The sequence below is a fragment of the Zalophus californianus genome, chromosome 4 (assembly GCF_009762305.2).
Source record: "Zalophus californianus isolate mZalCal1 chromosome 4, mZalCal1.pri.v2, whole genome shotgun sequence".
In the NCBI taxonomy this organism is placed as follows: domain Eukaryota; kingdom Metazoa; phylum Chordata; class Mammalia; order Carnivora; family Otariidae; genus Zalophus; species Zalophus californianus.
The window spans coordinates 68,318,971-68,339,400 of record NC_045598.1 but is presented as its reverse complement, the minus strand read 5'-3'; the positions used below and the strand labels follow the sequence as shown (position 1 = coordinate 68,339,400).

General features: G+C 40.8%; 1 long non-coding RNA gene across 2 annotated transcripts in view; it reads left to right on the top strand.

Moving 5' to 3' along the window:
* The window catches only part of LOC113912208, a 29,912-nt gene extending 9,981 nt beyond the window's left edge, over nt 1–19,931 (top strand). Inside the window, exons 1-4 of one of the 2 annotated variants that reach the window (XR_003516747.1) lie at nt 3,245–3,309; nt 6,508–6,566; nt 6,875–7,169; nt 19,359–19,931. This is a non-coding gene — a long non-coding RNA (uncharacterized LOC113912208). Of the gene's footprint in view, nt 1–3,244; nt 3,310–6,507; nt 6,567–6,874; nt 7,170–19,358 lie in introns of those variants that run through there. The other variant, XR_003516748.1, reaches the window with a different exon arrangement.
* Nucleotides 19,932–20,430: the final 499 nt, after the last annotated feature.

The window sequence follows — 20,430 nt, the reverse complement described above, 5'->3', positions numbered from 1 at the left end:
GCCACCAGAAATCTATGAAAACAAATTCATTAATACATTTTATAGTATAAGAGGAATACATTTTAAAAACCCATTGCATTCATGTATTTTATGGTCACTGTATTAGTCAGATCTAATCCTAGGGATGCCATAACAAATTAGCACAAACTTAGTGGCATAAAACAACAGAAGTTTATTTTCTCACAGTTCTAGGGGGCAGAAGTCTAAAATCAAGCCATTACCAGGCCATGCTCCCTTCGAAATCTCTAGAGGAGAGTCCTTCCTTGCCTCCTTCCGATGCTGGTGGCTCTGGGCATTCTGTGGCTTGTGGCCAGGTCACTTCAATTTTTGCCCCTGTCTTCCCATGGCTTGCATCTCTGTGCCTCTCTCTTCTGTGTGTCTCTTATAAGGACACGTGTCATTGGATTTGGCACCCTGACAGATAATGCAGGATAGCCTCATCTTGAGATCTTTAACTTAATTATACCTGCAAAGACCCCTTTTCCAAAATAAGATCACATTCACAGGTTCCAGGAGTTAGAACAGAGGCTTATCTTTTGGGAGGACCACCAGTGAACCTGCTACAGTCACCTGCCAAGGATTTCTACTCGTACACTCATGCCCATTAAATGGTTATTCTCTACTGTTTTTGCAGGGATAGAGGCTAGAACACACTGAATCACAGATGCCATTGCCAGGTCCCAATCACAAGTGACCATGTGACTGGGGAAAAAAGAGCTCTGAGAAGTGCACCCTTTAATTTATGTTTCTCATAGCCTCGTTGAAGAAAACCCAGCATCAGACTGCTGATGTCCTGGGGCGTCAATTACTCCTGGTTTCTTCTTTTGGCACAAATTTAACCTCGCAGTTTGCAAGTACGTGTGTCTCTTGTTATGGGATCCTTCAGGAGAACCTATTGAAATCATGCCCCCTCTTTTTTGTTCCCCCTACCTGTCTTGAAAACATCTTTTTTCCTATTAGGTTGGTTTGAGAGGTTTTTCTTTCTTTTTTTTATTAACATTTTTTTTCATAAGTCTGGGTTTCACTCAGATATCAGGAAGCCCCCACTGTTCTAGGACATTTATCCCATGTTGACAAGTCCTTTAAAAGTGCTGTCATTGCTTCTTCAAAGAAAAAACTCACACTGGAAAAAATCTACAGCATTTGTTCAAACTGAAAGACTTTTCATGAGCCCAAAACGGGGAAAATAAAGAGTATTCAACATTTTTCACTTGTGCAGTTTACCACCGAATGATTTTACTGCATTTTATTTTAAATCTCAGGACACTTTCAAGAAGGCATTCATCTTTAATGACTGATATGTAAGTTGGAGAGTGGGTTAGGATAGTTCTATCTATATGCCCACATCATAGCTACCAAAGATTTTATTTTTCATTTCTTTCCTACTGAGCCCTTAGCCAATCCTCACCAAGGCAGGCAGATCAGTGAGCTCCCCAGCTCAAGAATTAATCTTGCTGCGATAAACCAAGTTTCAGTATGCCCGAGACAGGTACAATATCACTCACGTGCAACATTGTCCCAAAGTCTATAGGCATAGCATCTGTCTCATCCCCAGGTCAACATAGGCTTAGTAATTTCAGAAGAAATTTTAGACAGAGCTCCTGCATAATAAATAATTTGGTTGGACTTAGTCCCTGGTTCCTGAGAAGTAACTTCTAAATTTTGGAATTTTCTGAGTGAGAGGAGTGTTATTCATGGTAGGTCTGACCACACCTGAGTTTATGCTAATGAAATGATTCATAGTTGGCCCTTAGATCGTTTTGTGCTAACAAGATGACTCAGAATGGAGGCTGGCCATGTTAGAAAGACCACCCACAAGATTAGAGGATTGGGGCTTTGAGCCATGTGATATTAGCCCAACTTCTCTGGATAGGAAGGCCACTGAGGATTAAGGTCAACCACATAGCCCGTGATTCAATCAGTTGTGCCTGTATAATAAGGTTCCAACAGAAACTCTGGACACTGAAGCTTGGGTGAGCTTCTTTGATTGGCAATATTCTGCTTTTGTCACATATCCATGTGCTGGAGGGGTAATGCATCCTGACTTTACAGGGAGAAGACAGCAGAAGCTTCACATTCAGGACCCTTCTAGGCCTCACCCTGTGCATCTCTCCCTTTAGCAAGTTCTAATTTGTATTCTCTTCCTATAGTAAAGTGTGGTCATAGTATGCTTCCTTGAGTTCTATGTAAGTTGTTCTAGCAAATTATCAAAACTGAGGTGTTAGTGTGAAACCCTGAATCTGTAGTTAGTTGGTCAGAAGTGAGAGTGGCCTGTGGACCCCAAGCTTACGACTGAAGTAGGGGCAGTCTTGTAGAGGATTATGCCCTTAAGCTGTGAAGTTGGACCCAAGTCCAAGTAGTTGGTGTCAGAAATCATTGCAGCCCCAAATTTACTACTTACTAGGTACTTCGTATAATGTATTAGTTTCCTATTACTGCTGGTCATAATCACCACAAACTAAATGGCTAAAAACAATACAATGATCATCTTACAGTTTTGGAACTTAGAAGTCTGAAATGAGTTGTCAAGTGCTGCATTCCTTTTGGAGGCTCTAGGGTAGAATGCGTTTTCTTATCTGTTCCAGCTTCTAGAGGAGGCCTGCACGCCTTGCCTCATGATATCATATCTCCTTCAACCCCTCTGTGTTGCTTTGCAAACTGACCCCCATCCATGGAAGGCAAAGAGAGTTGGAAGAAAGAGGCAGACCAGTCCAGAATGGTAGGTGGCAGGTTTAATCAACAAGGGAACTTAACAAGGCCTGTCTTGGGTAACCACAAGACTAGTAGATGTCTGCACCCACCCACCATAACCCTAAAAGTTTATTAAGAGGCCTTAACTGGGTTCAGTCATGTATATGGTCCAGATGGTCTCAACAGTACATAGCCCCATGTCGGGCTCCTGACTCAGCGGGGAGCCTGCTTCTCCCTCTCCCTCTGCCTCTCTCCCTGCTCATGCTCTCTCTCTCTGTATCTCTGTGTCTCAAATGAATAAATAAAAATCTTTAAAAAAATACATCACTATCTAAAGGCTGTGTCCTTGGGGTAGCTTCTAACACAGGGAAGGCAAGTAGAATGCACATTCCAAGAACAGAAGGGGTGAGTGCCCAGGTCCAGCTCACAGGTCAACTGGTAGTCATATCCTCCTGACAACCTCCTCCAGCACTCTGCTTCTATTGTGACATCACCTTCTCTGACTGTGGCCTTTCTGCCTTCCTCTTATAAGGACCCCTATAATTGCATTTGGCCTATCTGCAATCCAGGATAACTCAAGATTTTTACTTTAATCGCTCTGCAAAGTCTCTTTTGCATGTAAGTTAACATATTTACACATTCTGGGGACTAGGTCATGGGCATATTTGGGGGGCCATTAGTCTGCCTACCATATATGGCTTTTGCCAATGGAAGAACATTCAAAAGAAGTAGCCTTCCCTAGGTTTTTGTTCACAAAGCCAAAACCATACTTTGAAATCATTTCAAAAGGCACAAGTATATTTTGCTAAATGTAATTGGTTTCTGTCTACATAGGCCTCTTTTGTTAAAATTTAATTATTACTACCCTTAGGGTTGTCTTTACTTTTCTTTTTATTTCCTCTTACATACCTATTATTATTAACCCAGATCCCTTACACCAGAAGTTTATATCTGAGAACAGAGAATAGGATTCTAAATTCTATTGCTAAAGTTCATTATAATCCTTCTTAAAATGGCTTCTGATCCTAACGCCCTCATTTTTCTCAATAGCAATATAGCAGAATAGTAATTGTGGATAAGACAATGAGCAGAGGAATTAATTGTATCTGAGTTACAAGTTTGGCTCCCCCATTTCACTAGTCGTATGTTCTCGGAGAAGCTACTAAATCTCTCTAAAGTTGAGTTTCTTCATCTGCATAATGGCAATAATAGTTTTACTGTAATCACATTAATTAAATTGCTGTGAGGATGAGAGACCCAGCACAGTGTCTTGCACACAGTAGGTCAAAAAACCCCTTCTCTCCTTCACCTTCACCAACAATTGCAGACCTGAAGGGGGGTGCCTACCTGCTCATGTGAGATTATGACTCTATATGCCCACCTTAAGCCATACATTCTACATACACACATCACTGAGCCTTGGCACGGTGGGTCTGTTCCCAATGTCAATGCTTTTTAAACCATTCAGGCGTGTGTTACCTGGCTGTGGGTGGGGGGATGAAATATGATATGAGGCTCTGTCCTGACTCTTACGATATTCTTCCAACTTCACCTCATTCTACTCTGCAGCCAGCATGCCCTCCACTAGGTTACCTGAGATCTCCATGAGAAAAGAAACAATGTCTGCCCTGTTAGTCTGTTTCTCCAGCCCCTGGCAGAATGTGGGACCCATAGACCTTCCTCCATAAATATTTGCCAGATTAAATGAGAAAACTAACAAACGCCTTGTTCTTTCTTGGTTTTTTTTTTTTTTTCATGTGACTTCGGCTCTACCCTCCACTCCCCACTGTTATTTTTTATCTTTGACCTACAGTCATAATTTTAGGATCAGCCTAACCACCTCTCAGGCCTCACTCTCTTGTGAGGTTTTTCTGACCACTTCACAGGGCCGGTCCTCACCTGCTTCTGAATTCCTCCAACATTCCCACTATCTGCGCCTTCTGTCGTGCACTGTATTCTTCATAACCTTTTCACCTCTGTTAAATATCAGTTGAAAGCCTCTCAAGGACAGTTTGTCTTATACTTCTATTACTAGTGCAGGTGTAATTCATTTTATTGCACTTGACTTTGTTGTACTTCATAAATACTGAGGGGTTTTTTTTACAAATGGAAGGTTTGTGACAACTCTGCATTGAGCAAGTCTATCGGCACCCTTCTTCCAATGGCATTTGCTCATTTCATGTTGCTGTGTCAAATTTTGCGGATTCTCGCAATATTTCAAACTTTTTCATTATTATTATATTTGTTATGGTCATCAGTGATTGCAACTCACTGAAAGGTCAGATGATAACATTTTTTAGCAATTTTTTTACTTAACAGTATCTACATATTTTTAGACATATTGTTATTGAACACTAAGACCATAATTAGTGTAAACTAACTTTATATGCCCTGGGAAACCAAAGGAAAAAAATGATTTGATTTGCTTTATTGCAATGCTTGCTTTATTGTGGTGGTCTCGAACTAAACCCACAGTATCTCTGAGATATGCCTGTGCAGAGCTTGAACACACAGTAGGCATTTGATAAATGCTTCTGGAATTGGCCTTCCCTTGCTCCAAGTAACACACATAGCAGGAGAACCTTAAGAAATATGGCCATGGTTATGGTTATATTTATAACTAGTTCATTTTGCAGAATTGTCAACATTGTTTAATTAAATTGCTTTTTTTTAACAACACGCCTGATTGAATCAACTACACAAAATCCAGTTGCAATTCACATTAGCAGTTTGCAACCATTAGGTGATATACAGTGGGGGCCACCAAAAGTGTTGCTGGGCTACTAATGGCATTCCCATGTTGCATTTTGTAGAATTTTTGCCTCAAGTTTTGGGATTTCTCATTGTTTTTTTCATAAAGTATCACTCCAAGGTGTATGGAGGGACTGGATGGTTATAGCAAATGGCAAACTGTGTTAATGGGAGTCAGGGAGGAACTTAATTATTCTCCCAATTTCCAAAGGCAATGATGTATCACATTAATACTTTTCCTTTGCTTTTCCTGCACGCTAGTTGCTGAAAGTGAAATGATATCCCAGTCCCCAGTGTGTTTGCAAAGGTGTCATAAATTATACTTCTGCACCTTTTCAATGTAAGAGCTATTTCCTCCTGATGCTCCTTGTCTGCACAGACCACAGACAGAATGGCACAGGCTACAAACATAGTGAAGACAATATGTTATTCCAAGTTTAATTTCAGGAAACTTTTTTTTTTTTTTTTAATTTGGGGATTTTCCCCGATTTCCATTCTGCAGGGCTTTTAGAGTTATAAAACTCTAACCAATTCAGTTTATGCATCCCCCAAGGTCTACTCGTTGGCCATGCTATCTAGCCAGAGGGACTAGAGCAAAGGCGGAGCGTTACTCCACCATCACGGAGCTGGTCTCTGCTCTCTGCTGTGGCAACTGTTCAGGGCCCCGCATGTTGCTCACAGCACAGCAGCCTCGTCTGTTGCCCCTGGACTGCCCTGTCACCACTGAGGCATGAGCTTCTGCTACACCCATGCATATGCAAATCAGAAGTGTCTGGGAGCTCAAACCCCATGGGGCATCTGTTGACCAATGTGAGATGGGGGTGAGAGGATATATTTTCCTCTCATCCTGTCTGTCCTCCATGCTGTTTCGTTCAGCTTCTCTGAAGACAGCCTGAGAAACCAAACAGTGTATCACAAAGCTATGGCCCGCTCTGTAATTTACCGCCTTAGTATCCGTTTTCCTTTCCTGGCCTTGCCTCCCTTCTACCTCCCTTCTACTTTCCCAGGTTTCCACTTCCATAAACTACTAGTACTTAAGCTTTCACTTTGGGTTTTGTCTTACAGAAAACCCATTCTAAGAGAGAAAGCCATCAAGAACAGACTGGATGGGGAATCCCAGAATCGTAAGCAAAGAATCTATTTGGTAGTGTGCCACAAAAGATAAATCATATGTCAAGATAAATTTCTTTGGGATCACTATTTATAGTCATATGTCCTATTACTTATGTCAATTCTTTTCTTCTTGCTCATCTCGGCTTTTTTCTTGTATAATAATATATGTCTTACAACATAATGTTAAAGAATAATAGCAAACAAACTCATAAAAATACCAATATCTCTCTATTAGTTAGAATGGGCTATCCTTTTGTTACAGTAACAAACCATCCCCAAATCTCAGTTACTGAAAACATAAATTATTTTTCTCCTTCAGACAATTCTCCATAGCAGTCAATCATCCATGTGATGACTAAGGATTCAGGCTGCTTCAATCCTGTGGCTCTGCCATCTCAACCCATTGCCTCTACTGTAGACAATGAAGGGGGAGAGAGAGAGAGCTGGAAAAGCCATGTGAATGTTCACTGCCTCCACTCAGAAGGAACCGTCACCCAACTGTAAGAAGCTGGGAAGAGTAGTTTTCAGTGGTCCTCTGAGGAGACTTCATACTGAAAAACACTGGTACTGTCCACTAGAATCTACCAGAATCTACTTATTTATACACAGCTGAGGTAGCTACTGCTTGTCAATGTTTTAAGTTAAAAAATGTGTTTAACCAGGGGCATAATAAACCCAAATCTGGAATATTTATTAGAGTTCACTGATGCTACTTAATTCAGTAATCTGTCACAGGAGTCAGATTACTCAATGCCCATTATTATTCAATACCAAAAGTCACTTGGGAATGTAAGTCACTTGGACCTCATGGGCCTTGGTTTCTTAATCTACAAGTAAGACATGGGAGTAGTGTCCTGTCTGGAACTTCCATTTCACAAGTTTTGCCTCAGTTGTGCTGGGCACTTTGGACGCTCTAGGAAAAGGCAGCCCAAGCCTTTTTGCTCAATCCTCTACTGCCATCTTGCAGTCAGTCCTGCAGGCGCCGTCCACCCAGGATTTGAACTGAAGGATGCCGCTCATTCCGATTTCCGGAATGAGGATGCCGAGGTCGCACCTGCTTGCATTTCTCGCTGTGCTCCAATAAGTGATTGAATGTCAAAGAAAAAGTTAGTACATGACTCCTAACACAGAAAATGGTGCACTAAATTTTGTCATTTTCCCCACTGTTTTATTATCCTTACCTGTTGAGAGAAAAGTGATTAAGCAGTGAGCGTTAGCTTTACTCGCAGAGTTAGGAAGAAACAGTGCATGCTGGTGGAACGGCTCCTGCTCTGTGATTAGCTAATGAAGCAGAGGGGAGAGTGTATGGGAGGAAATAATAACAACAGCCTGAACCAGGTTCAGGGAGAACTAACACATTCCCATTGGGATGAGGGGGCAGGCTTGTTAGGTGGGGTTCCCTGAAGACACGTGTGATTTTCATCTTCTTTTTCCTTTTTCTTGTCCCCAGTCTCTGACCTCAAGGTTCAAACCTTATGTCATGAAGCGCAAATGTGCACGGCCAGATTATGGCCATTCTGCACACAGCCTGAGCCTAATTCCTCCTATCAGTGCTACAAAGTGCTACCCACTGCAGTACTTCTTAACAGTGCGGTGGGTCCCGTTGTGCTACGCTTGTGCTTTTCTAAGCGAGCTAAATAAAATCAACTCCTGTTGTCTACATGCCAACACTTCAGACCACGCTATATTAATGTAGTCAAATAGAATTATCCAACCTGGGTAATGTTAGTGCCAAAGCAAGCCTATCTAAGTAACTATTACATTATGTTTTGAGTTCAACGTTGTGGGTTTTGAGGAGTGAGCAAGTAGCACATTAGAATAAAGGAGAGATTCATTGTCACACACTCGGGCTTGACGGGCTGCAGGGGGAAGGAAAATGAAAGAGATCTTTGGAGACAATAAGGGAAGGTATCTGGCAAATCCACGAAGGGGAAACACTGTAGACACGGGGGCTGGAAAACATAAAGGTATGCAATTAGAAGAAAATTGAGGTGTCTCCAGAATGAAGGAGAGCAGAAACTGAATGAAGGGTGGAAAATTGAACTGAGTGGTAAGGAGATTAGTATGGGAGGAGAGAGAAGAATGGGTAAAAGATGCCAAGAATAACTAGAGGGAGTAGAAGAAGGCATGAGGGAGTCTTCCTGCTTGCTCACACTCCAATATACACGGTGCTATTTCCTTGCATGTACAATTGGAGGTACTGCTTCTCAAATTTCTTTTCTTCCTCTACTTTCTTGGAGTTATGAGCATCCAAATCCTGTGACTGGTGTTTCGTTGTTTGAACTTTGGATTAGACTCAGACGAGTTGCCAAAAAGTCCTCAACTTTAGAACAATTTACCATAAAGATCTGGAAGAAAAGGTCAGCTTACCTGCTTGACCCATTCATTTGAGAAACATTTACTGAAATAATCTATTCCCTTAACTGCCTGAGTTGATTTAAATCTCTTTGTTATTTAGTCACAAATTCAAAAATATCCTTGGCTTCATTTTTCATGTATTAAGAGACCTGGGTTTTGGCAGGATATTTAAAATCTGAATAAACAAATTAAAAACTTATGAAAGTTAATGACCTGGATAATTAACACATTTCAGAAATTATGGTCAACTATGTGCAGATACTATTCACGAGATGCAATCCTACCTTTTTATGAAATTAATAAAAAGAAAATATCCTCCTTGGGGCGCCTGGGTGGCTCAGCCGGTTAAGCGGCTGCCTTCGGCTCAGGTCATGATCCCGGTGTCCTGGGATCGAGCCCCACATCGGGCTCCCTGCTCCGCGGAGAGCCTGCTTCTCCCTCACCCTCTGCCTGCCTCTCTGCCTACTTGTTCTCTCTCTCCTCTATGTCAAATAAATAAAATCTTTAAAAGAGAAAAAAAAAATATCCTCAACTTTCCTTTCCCTCCCATGACATACAATTAGCAATCAAGTTCTATATATCCTCTCTCCATAATGTCTCAAACTAAGAAGACCTCCTTCCCATCACTACTCTTCTCTTCCCTACCTAGTATCTAAGCCACTTCAATACCTCAAGGCTACACTTCTCACCCTGGCACATATTCACCACTGGAATAAGAACTACGCACAATGCTATGAGCACATCCATGGTTAGTCATTCCTGTCCTCAGAAACTCACAAAGGCCGGCCTTGAATAAAATACAAACCTGTATCACAGTATCCCAAACCTCCCACAATCTGCCCTCAGGCTATTTTCCAACCTCACTGTCCCCCATGTCCCTTCACATCTCCACATTTCTCTTAACCCTTTTGTGCTTCAGTTTCTTCATCGCGGAAAGGGACAATTAGGGGCACCTGGGTGGCTCAGTTGGTTAAGCGACTGACTCTTGATTTTGGCTCAGGTGGTGATCTCAGGGTCATGAGATCGACCCCTGTGTCCAGCTCTGCCCTGGCATGGAGCCTGCTTGAGATTCTCTCTCCCTCTTCCTCTGCCCCTCCCTCCACCCTGCTCGCAAGTGCTCTCTCTCTCTCTAAAGTAAATAAATCTTAAAAAAAAAAAAAAAGAAAGGGACAATTAAACTACTGCCTTCAGAGGGTTATTGAAGGATTAAGTATGTATCTGGCACATAGTAAGCATTCTCCATATTAATATTATAATTATTTGTAGCACTAATCTAACCCAGCTTTGAATATTTGAATATACGAATATATATATTTCCTAATTCTCAACTATGTGTTCTTCTACTGTGCCAAGTTTTATTTGCTGAAGTGACTCCCACGATCAGACTCTGGGTGAGGCATTTTCACATTGTTCACGTTGTTACCCTATTTAATCTGCTTTAGGTGGACCTAAGAGAATACTTAATTTTCACAGAAGCACAGGGTTCTTGTGGTGGAGAGAATAACTTGCTCTGTTTGCTTGATATTGTAACAAATCAAGTATCATGTGCAAGTGGACTCTATAAAGGTAGAGGAATATTTTAGCCTGGAGCATGAAAGCTGGTTTTATTGAGCATTGAGATCTATTTAAAACATGCTTTTTTAAAAGCTATCTTGCATAAAGTCTGGATTGGGCATCACAACTCCAGAGTGGTCCTTGAGAAGGTTTTTAGTAGAGCTTCCAACCTAAAGCAGAAGCACCCTGAGATAGAAGAAAATCTCTTCTGTTTTAAACTATCATCTGAAAAGATTTTCCAACCATCTTTCATAACCTACTGCAAAATTGTTGTCTCAGAATATCCAAAATGCTCAACTGTAATATAAATTATCCTGTGGGTACTACTTCCTGTTTTTCTTTCTTCTATAAAAATGAATCCAAGGGCGCCTGGGTGGCTCAGTCGTTAAGCATCTGCCTTCGGCTCAGGTCATGATCCCAGGATCCTGAGATTGAGCCCCGCATCGGGCTCCCTGCGCCACAGGAAGCCTGCTTCTCCTTCTCCTACTCCCCCTGCTTGTGTTCCTGCTCTCGTGCTCTCTCTCTCTCTGTCAAATAAATAAATAAAATCTTTAAAAATAAATAAATAAATAAATAAAAATGAATCCAGTTCATACCCTTTGATATAATAATAATTCTACTTTTACTGTTTTAAGCAATTCTTTTTCTTAGATTTAATAAATACCAGTTTCTTTGAGTTTGCTATGTAGGTCTTACAATCTAATCATCTCTGCGCTTCTTCACTGAGCTTGCTCAGAAATGTCCTACATAAATTTGTAAAGGTCAAAACAGTGCAAAGTACTGTGGTTTCACTTACTGACAAATTCAGTTAAGAATAGTAACTCAGGTTCTTCAGTTAGATACTTTGCTATGATGCTGGAAGTGCTGATTTTAATAACTGATGAGTTCTCCCAGATAAAAATTTATATGTTTGATACTAGTAAACTTGAATATATTTTAATATTTTTATTAAATATTGATTTTTGTATTTGTTTTCATTATTTCTATCAAGAGTTTTATGTTTCATGTGATCTAATCATATTTATATAGTTTTTCCTTCATTGCTCTTATGATTATATAATCTTTCTATATCTAAGCCTCTTTATATTTTTTAACTTTAAAAATACCAACTTTTATTTTTAACTCTTTAATGTTCGTGATTTTGTTCATTTGTATGTTTGTTTTTGTATGTCACCTCAGGTAAGACTCTATCCATTTTTTTTTCTCCAAGAGTAAAATACTCCCTACAGTAAAATATTATTTTTAATACATTAAGGTCTCATATAGACCAAAGGTCTCCTGGAGAAAAAAACTGTTTTCAGTTAGTCTCTGGGTCTATTTTATACCAGTTGTAGAGAGATTAAATAACTGTTTAATTAAATAATTGATATTTTATAATAAACAGGAGATTAAACATGGAAAAATAGTCCAGATAAGTTTTTAAATTATGACAAAATATACGTGACATAAAATTTACTGTTTTAACCATTTTTAAGTATACAGTTCAGTGTCAGTAAGTAGATTGACGTTGCTCTGCAACCATCATCACCATCCGTCTCCAGAACTTTTTTGAACCACCAAAACTGACATCACTTTTCAATAAGAGAGGAGGCTGATATTTTCTCTCCCTTTTGCTGTAATATTTTGTCATGGTGCCATTTCGTTTTTCTCATTTACTCAATAGGGTGTGTGATTGACATTGGCCCCAGTCTTGTGCCTTCCCGGGGGCAATCCCTTGAGATTCTCAGCTCGTGGGCCGGTTGATATAAATAATTCCCAACCCAAATCCCAATGACTGTGTATTCTTGGGAAGGAACTCTCCTAGACTGAGGCAAGACCAGGCAATAGTAAGACCTTTGTTGTTTCGGTTTGACAGGGTTCTGGAAAAGCAACAGTCTGCAGGATGTACCAAGGCCATGGCTCTTCCTGACTCTGGCCACATGCCCCACAAAAAGGGCATGAAGCTAATGTAACACTGCGTGTCAACTACACCTCAATAATAAAGAAAGAAAAAAAATCGGTGGACTTGGAGTAAAGCAGGTTGTGGGTGGGCTTCCTCCAACCAGCTGAAGGCCTGGATAGAACAAAAGGTTGACCTCCCCTGAATGGGAGGGAATTGTGCAGCCTGAGGTGACAGCCTTCGGACCTGAGAGGCAGCATTGGGTCACTCCGGGCTCTTCTCGTTTCCTGCCGACCTGCCGAGTTTGTACTTGCCAGACTCCCCAATAGTGTAAAACAATTCCTCGAAACACATCGCTTTCTTCATGCATAGACACATCCTACAGGTTCTGATTTTCTGGAGAACTTCAACTAATACAACAAATATCAAACCTTAACTTTCCTTGGGAAAAGTCTTTCCTTCCTCGGCTGGTTTGTTAAGGGCAACATTTCTACTGGTTTTCTGATGATCAAACTCAACTCTATGATGAAACAGCCTTCCTTAAGCTTTAGTGGGTGATAAAAATCCTCAAGGATATTCTACTTCATTGCAAACACCTCCTTTCACTTCATGAAAGTAAATCTTCCTCACAAAACTCTCTTAAACCGGGGCCCAGGAACATTTAAACTGCATCAGCTTGTTACTGTTAAATATTCATATTTGCACTGCCAAGGAATATTGCATTTTAATACCGATTGCATTTTTAGGAAGGCAAGAGCTTGAACTTACTGAATCAGATTGTATTCTCGACACTTCAAACTTCTGTCAAACTCCTCTCAACTCTTCATTTTCTTCAGCACACATTGCCACTTTTCTGCACTCATTGGCACTGTTTGTACATTAGTCAGTGTACATCAAGACATTGATAATTAAATTTCACTTGAAGATCAGAGACAGAGTGATTACATTTAAACTTACAGCTTTCCGCAATAGGTAGCTTTCTTGTATTTCACAGAGGGAAAATTCTACTTGAGCATTAGGAGGAATATAATTATCTTGCTCAAGATACCAGATCTTTCAAGAAACAATACAATAGTATCTTGGGGAGGAAAAGGGTAATCAGAAATTCAAAGCAGGTCTTTTCTTACAGTTATTTTGCATTTTCAGGATGTAACTGTCCTTCCCTCATATGCAGACATTTGCTACAGCCCAAAAGAGAGGAGTGCAGGGAAGCCTCTGTTTACCTCCCTCGGTGTAAAAGAAAACGGGGAGAAAATCCGATGTCTCTCTGTGGCAGAAAGACGCACGATGAGGTGATCTGATCCGCAAAAGCTTCGCAATCACACAGCGATAGTAGCCCACAGTTCACTCTCCCAAGATGCTGCGGGCCACCGAGATGCCCCACGGTGGAGTCTCCCCGGGCACACGGAGCCCCCTCCCGCGTGTGGCTCGAGTCCCTCGCAGTTGGGTCTGGGTGTGGGAGGAGGATGATCTTTGCTCAAGGTTGGTCAGGGTCAATAAGGATACCCGGATAGTCAGATCTAGTTGTGCCTCTCAGTGATCTAATTCAAATTCGCTTCCTAAACTGCAGGGCTCATCCATTTCCTACTGCACTGTAACTTTAATTCAGCTGTGTCCCCTCAGCCTCCATCCAGCACTGATGAAGCAATCTGAATGCAGAAGTCAAAGTTGCATTACAAGTGGAGGCTGTGCATCAGTGCCGAAGTGACAATCATCCCTATTCTCCATGTGAACTGGGAGCAAGCACTAATTAAAATTATAAGCTAGAGAGAACATGCATTGAAAAAAAGAAGCCGTCCCTAACCAATAATTCCAGGGATAAATTATACTTGATTTGCTAACATATAGAAGTGTCCAGGAACTATGATCTACAAATGTCTTGAATATGGTTCTAATCAATCTGCAGAACAATAATCAAGGAGGCATATAATTAGAACCAACTCATCCGACGAGCAGCACATAACATTGTCTCACCTTGAAACAGTGCAGCGCATCCTCTCTCAAAAGTAAGAACGAATGGCAAACAGAGGCGGTTTTCTCGTTGGAAATGCACCCTGACAGACTTCTCGTGGTCCAGGAAATGCAGTCCTGGATGTCAGAGATGCCCCGGGCCGGTTTCACTGAGGCTCCAGCTCTTGTGGCGACTTCTCCTTTCCCCTCTGACCCTTGCTACAACCGCTACATGAATGTGACAAGGATTCTGACCTGAGAGGCCCTTCATGACAGCTCCAAGCCCCACTTGGCGATATACACTCAGTAGTGAAAAAGGGCAGACAGGAGACTGAGAAAATGGTCCGCCACCTTCTTTCCGGAGCTACTGACGACCTGTGGCAGCTCCCTATTGCACCACTGCCCTCAGGTAGGGATGGCAGGGGAGATCCCGAACAAGAGGAAAGAAAACTGTGAGCACTTACTACTTGCCTTGTTGGTGTTCTAAGCCTTTCTATGGATCACCACAGAAAGATGCAGTGGATTATGAAACAGCAGTGTAGAAAGAAAAATGGCCTCTGGTATGTGTTGAAGGTGATATTTGAGCCCACGTCTCTATAGCTCTAACCTGTCCTTGGCTGAGGCCTCACTCCTCTCCACTGTCCTCCTTTCTGACCTTAAGCATGCCGAGCTCGTCCCTGACTCAGAGCCTTTTTACTTGATGTTCATTGTGCCTGGAATGTTCTGTCTCCAGATCGTCACACAAATGCCTCTTCTTCACGGTTCAGTTCTCCAACTCAGACATGCCTCCCTTGGGAGGCCACGTGCTAGCCACACCGGCCTGCTCACCGCCGTATTCCTTATCATCGTACCCCTCATAGATCCATGGTTATGTGCACAGACTCTGGAGCCAAACTGTCTGGATCTGAACTCCGGTTCCTCCGTTTACGAACTGGGGGACCTAAGGCGAAGGACCTGCACTCTCCATGTTTCAGCATCATCATCTGTAAAATGATTGGGAGAATAGCTATTGTACCTATCTCATGGATTTGTTTTGAAAAATAGACAAAGTAATGCAGGGCCTGCTACAAACTCATACTGGATACGTGTTTTTTACTCTCTTCCTCACAGCACTGTGAGTGGCCAGTGCTACCTTCTTCGTACCTAAATGTTTATTGGGAAGGAACCTGTCTTATTCCTTACTATGCCCTCAGCAGCTAGAAGGGTACCTGGCACACAATAAACTATTGTGTAATGCACTCAATAAGGTATTGACTAGAGATTGAATGATTCATACCCCATGTTATACTGCTCTTCAGGCTTTCGAATGGGATGGTACTGGGTCAAAGTCTTTGTTCTGCTACTTTGTAGTTTTGTGATTTAAAACGTTAGAGGCGCCTGGGTGGCTCAGTCAGTTAAGCATCCGACTCTTCATTTCGGCTCAGGTCATGATCTCAGGGTGGAGAGATGGAGCTCCGCGTGAGGCTCTGTGCTCAGTGGGGAGTCTGCTTGAGATTGTCCCTCTCCCTCTGTATCCCCTTCTCTAGCTTTCTCTCAAATAAATCAGTCTTTTAAAAACCCTAGTTATTTAACCTACCCAGGTTTTATCATTTTAATAATAGCTACTCTGAGGCTAGATAATGAGTTTGTGATGTAGCCATTGATGGAATATTATGCATCAATGAAAAGGAACGAACTACAGCTGCATACACCTGCCTGCGTGGATTTCACAAGCATAGTGTTGAAGAAAAGAAACTGTACACAACATAGGATATATTGCCATAGTCCACTTTCCAGAGTTCAGAAGAGGCAGGGTTACACTATGGTGTCAGAAGTCAGGTAGTGTTATCCTTGGGGGTCTGATGACCGGGAGAGGACACATGGCAGCTTTTGGAGTTTTTCATAGTCTGTTTCCCATCCTGGGTGCTATGTTAGCCAGTGCTCACTTTGTGAGAACTTAGTTAAAAGCTACACTTATCATTTGTATGCTTTGAGTAATAATAATAATAATAATCGCATACTTCCTTGTATGGTTGTGAGAATTAAATGAAATAATGTAAATAAGGGACAGAGAGATCTCACTAAACACTAATTCCCTTCCCTTCCAACATGGGTGTAAAACAACAGACATCGGTTCCAGCACCTCAGGGGCATTCAAGGCCCTTTCAGTCTGGTCTCAATCCAGGTCCCCAGATTGTCGGTCACCACACTCCATCAGATACATTGTATCGTTCCAGCCACCCAGAACTTCTCCCTCGAATCATCTCGTGGTTTTTCACACTTGTTTGCTTTTCACATAATTTTCCATCTACCTAGAATGTTCCTTCTCTATTTTGTTCACCTAGTAGGCTCCTACTTCTCTCTCAAAACCCAGCTCCAACACCATCTCCTCAATAAGGCCTTTCTTAGGATTCCTTTCAGTCAAGCACTCGCCCCCTTGTGCTCTCACAAGAGTTAAGCCTTTATCTTATTATGTTGTAATTATCCTTTTAGGTATGTTTTGGTTTCAAGCTATGTAAGTTGTATCCTAACAAGGTCCCTAGGAACTTAGGTTCTCAGGTTCTCCAGTGACTAGCTTTTTAATCTTCAGCACGTTACTTCACCTTGCTAAGCTTCCGTTTCCTCGCTTACAAAAATGCAGGTAATAATAGTTTCTGTAACATAGGAAAGTTACAAAAATTAGAATTTTTAAATGAAATAATATTGATGAAGGGTTTAAATACAAAACTTAGCAAACAGTAGGTGGTCAATGTTAGTTATTGCCATTATTAATTCAAGGGGAGACATCCTTCATTTCTGTGTTCCCCCACCTACTTTTATACATAAAACACATAGTAGATACTCAATATCATTAGAGAAAGGAAATCAATAAAGCAAGAGACTCATCTGCTGCTTTGTAGGCAAGAACAAGAAGGCAAAGGGAAGGAAAAGAGAAAGTAGAGAAGTGGAAAACTGAGTGACAGACTTCTCTGCATGACATAAATATTTTTTTTTAATTAGCTAAATCAATATTCCAGAAGGAGACTGAGAGACCGGCTCCCCTTTGCTCTCATTAACCCAGATCACTGCAGAGAGCTGAGCATTCCCTAGAGTCACCCATCTCTCATAGGCAGGAGCCCGTGCATTGTGCGTAAAGTGTTACTGATATATCCTAGCCGCATGGCTTGAGGCAGATAATGACAATCCAGTTGAAGTCCTGATGACTGATTATTTTCATAAGACTTAAAGTCAGGAGATGTTTATGCTACTCACAGTATCTTCCTAAGAAAGCTACCATCTATTGAGTGCCCATCACGTGCCAGATGCTGCACTAAGGCACTTTACATACATTACTTCTAATCCGTACAGCAACCCTTGGCAAGGTAGGCTGATTCCAATTTTACGGAGGAGGAAACAATGTGAGAGAGGTTAAGCAATTTGCCCAAGAGAGAGCAAAGTTAAACCTATGTCTATGTAAATCTAAAGTTTCCATAACCATTATACCTCTATTTGCTTAAATTATTTATATGAATATCTTACCGTATAAAATAAACACTAAAATTGGGATAAATATGTAATTACAACGAGGATTGACATGCTGAGGAATGCTTCTCAGTGCTGCCACCTTCATGGCTGTAACTCTGGCTGACTACTGGAAAAGCAAGTTAACAAAAAAGAAATGAAAAAGAAACAGAGGGTCTCTATTGTTTTTTAAAGAATGTGAAGAGCGAAAAGAAAATTAGGAGGAAATTAAAAAGAAATTTAAAATAAGCAATTTATTTCCAATAAAGATGAAAAGTTAATATTAAAAAACAATATAAAATATATGAGATTTTTAAAAATGTATATGAAGCTAGAAGACCATGAGATTAAAGAGGAATTCCACACACTAAAATATATACTCTAGTAAGAAAAGGGCTAAAGTCCATGACATGAAAAGATGATATATAAAAGTAGATATGATTAAGAACTAAAATGGGTTTTCTTAATAAAATAAATACCACTACAACCACCAACAAAAACAAAACCCAAAAAGCTTGAAGAGAAAATAGAGGAGGGAGAGTAGGGTACCAAGGGAGGCAAGCAGGAGCCTGCAGTAGGCGTAGCACCAACAAGGCCATTCAGATAGCCCTCAGGTGCAGTGGCCGGTGGGGGGGGATGGGGGACAGGGAAGGGGCAGTGTCTAAGTGGACAGGAGCCCACAGGACAAAGTCTCGGATCCCTTGGGTATTCTTCCCTTACCTCTGTCACCCCAAGACTAGCTACTTAATGAGCAGAAAAGTTGGTGCACATGGCTTTTTGGTACTACCTGACGGCTGGGATGGAGGTGGGGGATGGCTTGAGGCGGACTGACCGTCCCAGGACAGTGCTTAAGTGCCTGGGCTCAGGCATGAAGCTGAGTTCCAGTTCCCACACGCCACTTGCAGCTGGCTAAGTTGATGTACTTAGGTTAACTCAGTTTCCTCACTTTTAAGAATATTTACCTTCAACAGTTGTGAGAATTAATGCAATAAATCAGAAAGCTTGGGATGATACCTGCCTTGGTGGACTACATTTTCAACAAACTTCATTTTTCAAAGGGAAAGAATAGGTCTCTGGCCAAATGTTAAAGAAAATGCTAGATTATGAACTTAAAAAGCCCTAAATACAAATACACACACACACCACCTTATATACCATTTAAATTTAAAACAATATTAACTATTACAAGAGTTAAGGGAACTCAAATAATTTGATTTTTCATTGTTATTATGGCTTGATTGTGAAGGAAAATAAAAAGCATGTACTTGAATAAACTTTCATTTTTTGTGGTTGTTGACTGAATAAGCCAGTATTATTTTATTGGTCAGGTGAGGACTAGAAATTCGACATCCTCAATCAAAATCTTTTGCTTCTTTTTCCCGTCACAACTCCCTCAGGATGACCTTTTATTTCCAAGGGAAATGGTAAATTAGTAACCAGTAAACTTTACATTAGACTAGCACTCAGATAATGTGCCCACTTCTGCTAAAAATTGAGGTAAATAGATGGTCTTTATCTGGGTATCTTCTTCTGAACACTTTGACTTAATTAACTGACTTCTTTATTTCATTTTCCTTTACAGCCCTATAAACTCAAAGCCAATCAACCAACAAGCCAACCCTCTCTGATTACTGCCAGAGAGAGTCCACGAAGTATAAAGAATATTCTTGGAACTCCGAGTAAAACCACAGGTGACCTATGTTGGCTAAATGATCAGACTCTGTAGCCAAACAACCATCACACCGGCGCAGGTCCGGCCCCTCACCAGTTGTGAGACCTTAAGCAAATTATTTATCTTCTTTTGCAAAAGTGGATAATGAGTACCCTTCTCAGAGGAGTGTTGAGAGGATGGAGTGCAGATAAAGCCCGTGACATTTAGCGCAAAGCCTGGCACATATGAAGCATCTATTAAATGGTAGGCTCTAGCACTTTTATTGTTGCAATACGTAAAATTAGTAAATGGGGGACATCATTTAGGTTGAGATACTTTTAAAAATTACACAGCAATTCTTGTTTTGTGGTTCCTTCATTATACTGTTGAATTTACTGTGTGCTAGTGCTCTGTTTTGGTTTAAAAGCTATCTATTAGGATTGATATTTCAGCAGAAAAACATGAGTCTCTCATCTAATCAATATCTCTGATACCTATCATTATTATTCCTGGGTGTTCTACATAGTAGCTGTCAGCCTTTCTAAAAGAATATCAAAAGACCAGTCATTTTATGCCTAATAAAATCAAACAACAAAGCCATGTTGCTGTAACTGCCAAAATGCTTTTTAAAAAGCTTAGTTCTGACATGATTTTAAAAATGCCTATGAAAAACATTCAGAAAACTATTCAAACCATGATCATTCAACACTGGTCTCTTATGCTCAGACAACATTGGTTTGCTTAAGACTAACTATGCCTTTTAAACATTTCAAAAAAAAAACCCAAAAAACATTTCTAGGGGATTTTGGTCTTAGAGTTTCAATAAGCAAATAAGAGGAGAAATGTGTGAAAGATTAATGAGGCAGGTTTTTTTTTCTTTAGCAGGTAAAGACTTTGGTCAGCTCCGTTGTACTGGGTTATCTGTTTTGTTTCTTATTTCATACAGTGATCTCTAATGTTAAATGTTAGTATACCCGACAGCATCCACAATGTATTAATTCAG